We start from the raw sequence: 9,353 nt of genomic DNA on the forward strand, positions 1-9,353 counted from the left end.
TCTTATTCCCTAAAGTAGCTCCAATTATTGCAGGATTGGAGTCTGGAGTCCCCAGTTTAAGCTGTCTGTGCCCCACTAAAACCAATACCTAAGTTAATTTTTATGTTTGGATTTGGTCACTACGTTTTATAAAAGTCGTGAGACATACCTCGGCTAAAGTAGAAAAGAAATGTCTCTCTGAGGAGCTCACATATGTTTTGGGTTGGGTTGCCCACGGAGCTTTGGCAGTGGGGCAGTAGCGGCCTCGGCCACCGGGTTTAACTGCGTACCTTGTGGACGAGCCCTGCCTTCAGAGCTGGCTGTGAGAACATCGTGAGCCCTGTGGAGACCTCTGGGCAGTGAACACGGGGCCGTGCTGGCCGTTCTTGGGAGTTCAGGAGAGCATGCTGGCAGTTTGTCCAATAGGTTGAACTGTCCTTGCCTGGACAAGGTGTCTGATTTAGCTGGACCTGCCTGGGAGCAGCAGGTTGGACTATTTGACCTCCAAGGGTCCCTTCCAACCTGAATTATTCTCTGATTTTAAACACTGGATTGTTGGTTTTTTTGCAAGTGGGAACTGTACTTTTATCCTGTGCTGGTGCCTTTTCCCCCGAGTACAGATACACACTGGTTTGAATACAAGTATTCGTCTACGCCAAACAAGGTGTTGTGCTAAGTGTTGCAATTTAAAAAAAAAAAATCATTCTGTTGTCCTAAAAAACTGTGCTTGTGCAAGTGCCATGCACACGAGTTGTTCCATGCGCTTGCTGAGGGCTCTTTGCAAATTCCAGCCTTAAGATGCTCCTTTTCTCTCTCCCTCGCCTGCATCAGACTGGCTGACACCACAGGGATGTTCCCCAGCAGCAGCACGGCTACAGAGCGAGCATTATTAGCAAAGGCTGACCAAAAAGCAGAAGATATTTTTGGTTCTGACTGGGGACAAATCTTTGCAATTGATTGCTTTGATTATGGAGAATTACGGTCAGTAGTTGTTTTGAAAGCCAAAGGCCTTAGAAAGGCCTGTTACTCAGGCCCCTGTGAGTCTACCCACAGTACTTCGGATTTTCTGGTGCTGATTTTTGGTTGGTTGGTTCAAGATAACTCCCCAAACTGGCCCAGTCAAGGTTAAGTGATTTATCTGGAGTCCTCCAGAAACAATTAATGGAATGCCACAGGTTTTGCTTTTCAGTGCTGCCTCCATAGCACCTCGGAACTGTATTTCGTGAGACAAGGACACAGAGATATGGGCTAGAAATCAGATGCTGTTGTGATAAGATGAATATGCTTTGCAGGGGTAAACTAGACTTGTGGCCATGATGTTTTTGCAGTTTTTTTACTACCTGGCAGGAAGTACTGAGCTGTGAAAGTACTTGGAGGCCATACGTTTTGCATACGTTCACAAATAGAAAGCTTGGGAAGCAAAGAAATTGCTTACATGTTGACTGGGCAGCCTGCAGTATGTTTATGCACTTTAAACTACCCTTCAGAGTATGTTTTAACTTGGAGATTTTTATGACCATTTACCCCCTCTGAGTGACAGAAAATGTGTCAGTTGACCACGGCTAAACCTCTGAGACTTTTGTAAAATCCAGCTAAATTAGGAAAAGAGACTAAGTTTCAGTTGGAGTAGCGAGCCACAGTTTTCCTCCGCTGTAGAAGTCAAAACCCTTTATCCTAAGCTTAAATGATTACGGTGAATACGGGCGCAGGGACAGGCACACGGTAAAATACTGACCGTGCAGCATCGGTTTTCCAGAGCCGTGCTCCCAGCGCCTTCGCTGCAGCCAGGCCCTGCGGCACGAGACCTGCGCGGCTGGTTTGCAGCAGCCCCGAGCCTCTGCCGGCCTCTGCTCGCAGGGAGCCGGGCTTCGCCCTCCGCCGGGCTGGGGCCGGGGTGCTGGCCCCGTTGTGTTATCCGCCTTGGGCCAGGCTGACCACGTCTGGTCGCAGGATGAAGAACACAAGGCTATGTCAAGAAAGAACAGTCTTGAGGGCTTGCAAAGGGCAGGTTGATGGCTGCTGTCAGTTGCAACTGCAAATATGCAATGCAATGCCAGAATTCAGAGATAGCTAAAAAAATAACTCCAGAACAAAGAGAGGAGGGAGCCTGGCTGCAGAGGTGGAGGGAAGTTACTGGCCCCATGGGTACCCTGGAAGTGCCCACAGCCGCGGCATGACTGGTGGAGCACAGTGCATCCCTGTGCGCATCCTCGTGCTGGTGTGCACCAGCACATTTTTAGCAACTGCTACCCCACCGGTCTGCCCTGCCCCCCATTTTAGGGGTGCAAGCCTGAGCTGAGTGCCTGCACGTAAACTAGCATCTACCTGAATCCGCGAGGCACTGCAGTGGATCTGTAGGAACCGATGCTAAGCCATCTTCACGGGCTGTTTATTCAGCAAGGTCAGCATTGCTTCATCTGTAAACTTGGTGAGGGTAGAGGTGCGCCTTCTGCTTTGGGCATGCTACGACGAGGGTGGTGGCGATAGGGACTGTGAGCTGCTGTGCCTTGAAGTCCAGTGGATGTTTGTCAAATGCACATGAAACAAACCTGTAAGGTGTCATGCTATTTGGATTTGGTGCTATTTAATCTCCAAAGCCATGACTCAGACCAAGTTAAGCTGAAGTCGGAAGGGCAGATGGCTGTCACAGGCTTTACCAATTAATAAGCTGTGAATAAACTTCTGCAGGTAGAGTTTAGCCAAGATCAGCTAAGTAGTGATGAAATAACTTGCCCATTTCTCCTCTGAAGGACAGGTTCACAATCAAATGTGCATAAATTTCCAGCTCCTACTTTTTCTGGTGAATGTGAGTCCCCGCATGGAATAAGATTAACTGACCACAAGAGTGCCATTACTTATTGCCAGCCTTTGCTCCCACCTTACTTTAGTTTTTGATTTTGGGCTGTTTGGATACATCAACACATCGGTGCTAATTTGGGCCATGTCTTGAGCGGTCGCTATTGGGAGCTGTAGGAAGATCACCTCTTACATTGAAAGTGCAGCAGCACAGGACATGATGTTCTTAGCAGGGAAAAGCTATGCTAAAAATGCTTCTTTCTATAATGGCAGGTTTCTTATCTGTGATTATGTCATTGTGAGGCTTGTATTTAAACACTGACTTCTTGATGACTAATTGCTCTCAATCAGCGCACCATCTAGATATTAAAAATGTCTTTTCTACTTTCTACTTGGAAACGATGTAAACAGTACTCATGAATAAAACTGCACTGCTTCTCGGTGGAATTGGCAGATATGGCTGAACAGTAATTAAGATGTTGATTTTAAGTAGCTAAAAGGGAGAGAGTGTTTGTTTAGCAATCTGCTTAAATAGAGTTGAGATGAGCTGTGGTCACAGAGAGACAAAACGAAAACCGGCTTGAATTTCAAGTCTAACCACACTTGCATCCACATGTTGGTTGCAACTGAGGCTTATGTCTGCCTCAACTCTCAGCAGTGAATTAACTTTTTCATTCTGTCATTCAATCAGCTGATGTGAAATGAGGGAAGAGTACGGATTTATGGGGCCACATCAGTTCTCGCTTTTCCCTTTCCTCCCATACTCCTGGACAGCTAGCAGGTGGATCCCATTCGCCTCTCTGCTGCCTGCCTTCTGAACAGTGATACTGCAGTGTCCTCACCAGTTTGGAAACCACGACATGTCCTAAAGCTTAGGTTATTTCACACACACAAAAAGAATTTTGCAGAGCAATTCAGAAAAATTACGGTTCTAGACTTCTGATTTGGGGAAAAAAAAAAATGTTGTACCTGAAATTACCTTATGCATTTTTTTAGTGAGCAGCACCAGTTACCATTTTGCAGGGACGGAGAGGGGACAGGAACATCAATTTGACACAGCTATGTTACTTTATTTCCACACACTGCTGTATTCCGAGGCAGCCTTCGCGTGCAGAGATGTCCACAGGCTGTGCTGCCTGCTGCTGAGTGAGGATACAGGCCCACGGGTGGGTTGCATTGCAAAAGTTAGTGTCTGGGGTTCCAGCACACAAGCTGCTCCAAAAATTGCCTATGGTGTTCTCCTACCTGTCGTTATTTACTGGGTAGCTTACCCCTCTTTCAGGTAGGGAGTGTGCTACCGTGCACTGCGTACAAGAGCATCTCTGCAGGGGAAGCTGCAGCAGCGCAGCCTTGGTCCAGAGCACCCATCCCCGGTTCGCCCGGGGATAACCCGCGCTGTGCTCGCGCTCCCAGGGATGGTGGTGCTGGGACCCTCCTCGGTCATACATCCAGCCTTGCCAGAAAACAGCACATTACAAATCCGGCGTTGCAAGGAGCGACGCAGACGCAGAAGCTGTAACATCACTCATAGCTGTCCGAAGGAGGGCAAATATGACCACACCGAAACATCTGTGCTTTGCGTTCAGCCCGTATGTGGGTGAACATCTCATTCTGTAGTGAAATGGGATTAAAAAGCCTCCCCCGCTTCACCTTTCTCCCTTTTCTTGCTCTCACCCCAGGTCAGTGGTTCAGTTTTGCTGGTACAGTTGTTTATGGGATACAGGTTGGAAAAGGTCAACGTACTTAACCCTGTTCAGTGGTAAAAACAGTTATTTTTAGCCCCAATCAGCTAATTGCATGACCATACAAATAGCTGAATAAGGAGGTGGCAGCTCCATGAGAGAAGTGTGAAACTTCACTCTTGCTTTGTCCCAGTCAAAGCATCCCCAGAAAGCGCAAATCAGGAGGACCAGATCCTCCGCGGCGTGCCCGAGCCACCGACGGTGGTGTGCACACCCCAACAACAGCGTAGCGTGGTGTTATGCTGATAAATGTTTATTAAAATGCCTGCTGAGCTCTTCCCCTGACTGTCAGCCAGCCAGTTTAAAAACAGGTGAAAAAGGAAGCTGAAGGTCTGAAGAATTGTGGGGCTTCCAGAGGATGCTGGGGACACACGATGCCTACTCAAGCTATCAGGAACAAGCACTCTCAGGCAGGATGGAAGACGGTAACAATGATTTTCCTAAGAAAATAAAAAAAAAAGCAGGGTATCCAGAAGCTTCTCTTATTGGGGGAAATGAAGCCACAGCTGTTAAAAATTCAATATGTACCAGCTTTTACTAGCATGGATCAAAAATACCTGCTGGGAATTGCAGTCCCGCTGCACTACCTTTGTTGCAGAAACAGAAGAGATTTATTACACTTTTTTTTTCCCTGGCAGAGTTTTGTAGTTGTGGCCTTGCACCTGCACCTTCTTCCTGGACTGGCCCCAAGTGGGAGGCAGAGGTAGCACTGGGGCATCACTGAAAGTGAAGTATAGCAGGGAGAAACTGGAAAAAAAAAATTAGGGAAAAAGAGTGGGGGGAGCAGGCAGCTGCGCAGGCTTGCTGCTGCGAGAGCCTGGCCATGCGGCTGCATCTTTTTACATGTGAAATGCAAGATTCAAAAAACCATACATTTAATAAATCACAAATCCTTTCTAGCCATCTGCAGAGCACTGGGAGAAGCTCTGACATTGCCCAGTTTCCTCCTCACGCCTCCCCAGAGGACCGCAGGCCCAAGATGTCTCTGACGGAGATTCCTTGCCAAGCCCAGGGTTTGTGCCGTAATGGGTCTGTCCGAGATAAGCAGTTATCAAGCGTGCCCGGCTGCTCCCCCTTGCACGGTCTGACGGCAGATACCAGCCTGGAGGAGCCGTGATGGGCTCGTCCTGCACAGGGTCCCCGCAAACACCGGCCCCTGCTCCTGAGCTGCTGCCGAACCGATGGGTACCACTCCACAACGCAGCCCCTGACCTTCTTTCCCACTAATCATCCCAAACACCCCCAAAATTTCTAGGCTGTGACCTTGTTTCTTTGACATTTTGGTGTGGGGGCACAGGGGACACCAGTCCTCACCCCCAGCAGACTGTGTGCTGCAGCCATCGTGCATGGCCCCACGCAAGCATTATCTGCCCCTTCCCAAGAGCACCGCTGGGCACAGACCGTGCAAGGGACAACCCCGGCGCTGGCTGGCCTTAATGTGGGTGGCACAGGCTTAGTAACATTATGCTTTCCTCTAAAAAAGTCTTTAAAACTTTCCATTGCATTCATCAATTACACTATTCCAAATGTTTCTTTTTTTCTTTTCTTTTTTCTTTTTTCTTTTTTCTTTTTTCTTTTTTCTTTTTTCTTTTTTCTTTTTTTCTTTTTTCTTTTTTCTTTTTTCTTTTTTCTTTTTTCTTTTTTCTTTCTTTCTTTTTTTTTTTTTTTTTTTGTGGCTGAACCTGCCTGACCATACATTTCAGATTTATTTGTTTCAGGAGCTGAGTTGCGCGAGGCATGACTCAGTGCAGCTGAAACTCCTACTATGTGAAAAAATGCCTGCAAGCCGTTACTGTCACACACACATGCAGTAGATTTACCGATGGGGCTTTGCCGCTTGTTAGCTGGCGTACAGCTGATGCAAGAGCAAGGATCCGAAGGAAAATGTACAACTGCAGTGGGTTAAATTGCGCTCAGAAAACTACCTGTCTCTTCCAGGATCTCTCGCCCACTGGCAACAAGAAGCTAGGTGTGCACGCTGTGTTTTCATATCTGCGAAACTTACTTTCTTGCTGCAGGAGATCCTTTGCCCGAAAAGGGTTGGGTGTCCTTTCATCACAGCAGCGCTCAGAGAAGCAAATTCACATCGCAGCCTTTTTGGGGCGGGTGCTGCCTTCACCCCTGCAATGCCGTGTGCCAAGGCACCCACAGTAAACGTGTTCCGTAAGCCCCGTTCTGCAACGCTTCGGTGAACTGCGTAGAGATGGTGTTAGCATCCCTCAAACTGCATTTTGACATTGGAAAATGGCTGAGAGTGAAAAAAAAAACGAAACCCCCAAAATATAAATTTAGGGCTAGTTTTAATAGCCTGGAAATGGGCTGGGTTGGCAGAGTATAAGGAAAGTGAGGCAAGCATCCCGACATGAGAGGATACTATATTTTTTATAAAGCAATGGAGTTTGCCAAAATGGATTGTGAGGCAGTCCCTGCATTTTTGATTTCCAGTTCCAGCCTGGGATGTTACACTCAGTTATGCAGTGTGTGTGCCTGGAAGCATGTCTCAGAAAGCCTCCTGCACCCTGAGCGACTTATGACCTCTTCTGGGCTTACAGGTCTGCTTTCAGCTCTTTGTCTTTTGTGAAGATTCTCATGGAAATCATGTTAAAATTGAGGGTGCAACTGTTGTAAGAGGCACTTGGGAGTGGTCGTTCTTCCTTTGCTTACCTCCTTTCGCAGGGAGCCCGCAGAGCTGCGCTGCTGTAGTACTTTGTAAAGCGCTGTAGCATTTTGCAAACTGCAGGCTGAAGGGATTGCAGGGCATGCTGCAGTTTGTCTGCAGCTTTCCATCCCCGCTGCAGCACGGCAGCTTCATAGCAACTTGCCCTTTATGTGTTTTTATGTTTTATTTCAAGCAGTTTTTATTTTTAAGATATCTGAGAAAGAAGCGAAATTCAAATTTGCCTGTGGGACTCCCAGAGAAAGTCACGTTGCATTGAAACAGAAAGCAATGGCTTCTGTTCTCTTTTCCTGCCAGACTGGTGGATTCTGTTGCAACACATCTGTTCCTCAAAAAGGAAGAAAAAGTTAAAGAAGGAAGAAAAAGGAAGAAAAAGCTAAGGCAGATCTCTTTAAAAATGGTTAAGCAGTTTTGGGGACAGGGGAGTCTCTATCAGGTATTACCTTTTCACATACAGTTTTGAACCTTTTCTGATGTCAGCATTTCAGAAATAATTAAGCAATTATTTGGGCAGCTTTTGTGGCAGCAGAAACATCTCCTGCTGTTTAATAGTTTTTTTCCTTACACTCCTCCTGTTTTCTCTAGTCTGCTGTTCACAATAGAACTAACTCAAGAACAACAACATGTCCTTCATGTCTTAAAACAGTTACAACCTCCCGTGTTTTCCTACACAAATACGCCGCAGCGGGAGCGCCAGCTGCACCTTCACACCAGATAAACCCCAGATGAAAGGCAGAGTGTGGAGGACTTGATCACCACTTGTTATGTTTCTTCAGTTATCTAATCCTTGAGCGAGCAAGGCTTCTGTGCATCAGGGCTACTGGAACGCAAGCCGGATAACGCGGTGCTGGCGACCGGCTCCCACCTCTGTGCTCCGTTCCCGTCAGGGTCATCCCCTTTCTGCCTGCTGTATGCCTTCCTCCTCTTGCTAGTTGTTGCGGTTAAAAAATACCTATTTTCCTCTCTGCTCCTCTGCTCCTGGGAGAGGGGACAAACGCAATATTTGGTAGGGCACCTGTTTCTTTCTGAAAATGCGGATGCCTCACAGGGGCGGCAGGTTCTCGCTGGCTCCCCTCGCATGCGCTTTCATGCGCTTCAGTTTCCTGTAAGCGAGCATTAGAATTAAGAGGAGAGCAGCTGAGTGGTGTGTTTATTCTCTTTAATCTTCCAGAAACTCACCTGTTGGCTTAGGGTTTTCTCTGAAAATGTAGCTCAGCTCTACAGCAACGCTGTGCCGTGCTGTGCATTTTTTTTCTGTCAGATTCCTGTGTCGTGTGTTTGTCCCCTATTGCTCTCAGCCACTTTTCATCTCCAGACTCTTAGAAAAAAAGAAAAAAAAATAAAATAAAAGAATTCCCATAAAAATACCATTAAGATGGAAAATGCACGCATACAGAAAGTGTGGCAGAGAGGGCAGCCTGTGTTTTAATATTTTGCAACTGGCCGTGAACACTTGCCAAATCCTGAACTGCCAGGTTGTGTGACTGAGTGCCACCAGAGTAAAACTCTGCTTTGGGCTGACTTCCACAGAGCAGAATAAACAAGTGTGCAAAAAGAATTATTAGCACTCCATAGAAGCTCACTTGCTTCTAGACGTTACTGACGTACGTGCCTGGCCTCCAAGCAACAATAGGTTCGTGATAATTATTGCAAACTTAATTACGGCACGTGCGCCTCCTCCCTCAGTCCTTGCTCGGGCCAGCAAACGGCTGCAGCCAGGAAACGTCCCCCAAACTGAACCCCTTATCCTGCCGGCCCGTCGAATGCAGTCAGAGCAGTCAGCAAGTACCAGCACTTTCTCTGGTATTTCTTGGTCACGTCAGCTTAGATTTTTGAGGGTGGCAGCCAGCTTACAATGTGGGCACAGGCTCTGCAAAACGCTACTGAAAACAGTCCAAAGTCTGTGGCATTTTGCCACTTTTTTTTTTCTTTATGAGAATACATTACTTCATGGCTCCTGACATTTCCTCCATTTAAAATATTTTCGCCTGCTGCCCGAGAGAAGCTGTGTGCATCCAAATGTTGTCCTGTCATTAAACTTTCAGCAGGAAAGCCCTTATTCCTGACTTCCTGTGAAATGCTGCATCTGATTTAAAGCGGGGCGACCAGATAATGTGTCCTCCAGAAAGCTGCCAGGCGAGGAGCCGGGTCCTGCGTTT

Source organism: Phalacrocorax carbo, chromosome Z (genome assembly GCF_963921805.1).
Source record: "Phalacrocorax carbo chromosome Z, bPhaCar2.1, whole genome shotgun sequence".
Classification (NCBI taxonomy): Eukaryota; Metazoa; Chordata; class Aves; order Suliformes; family Phalacrocoracidae; genus Phalacrocorax; species Phalacrocorax carbo.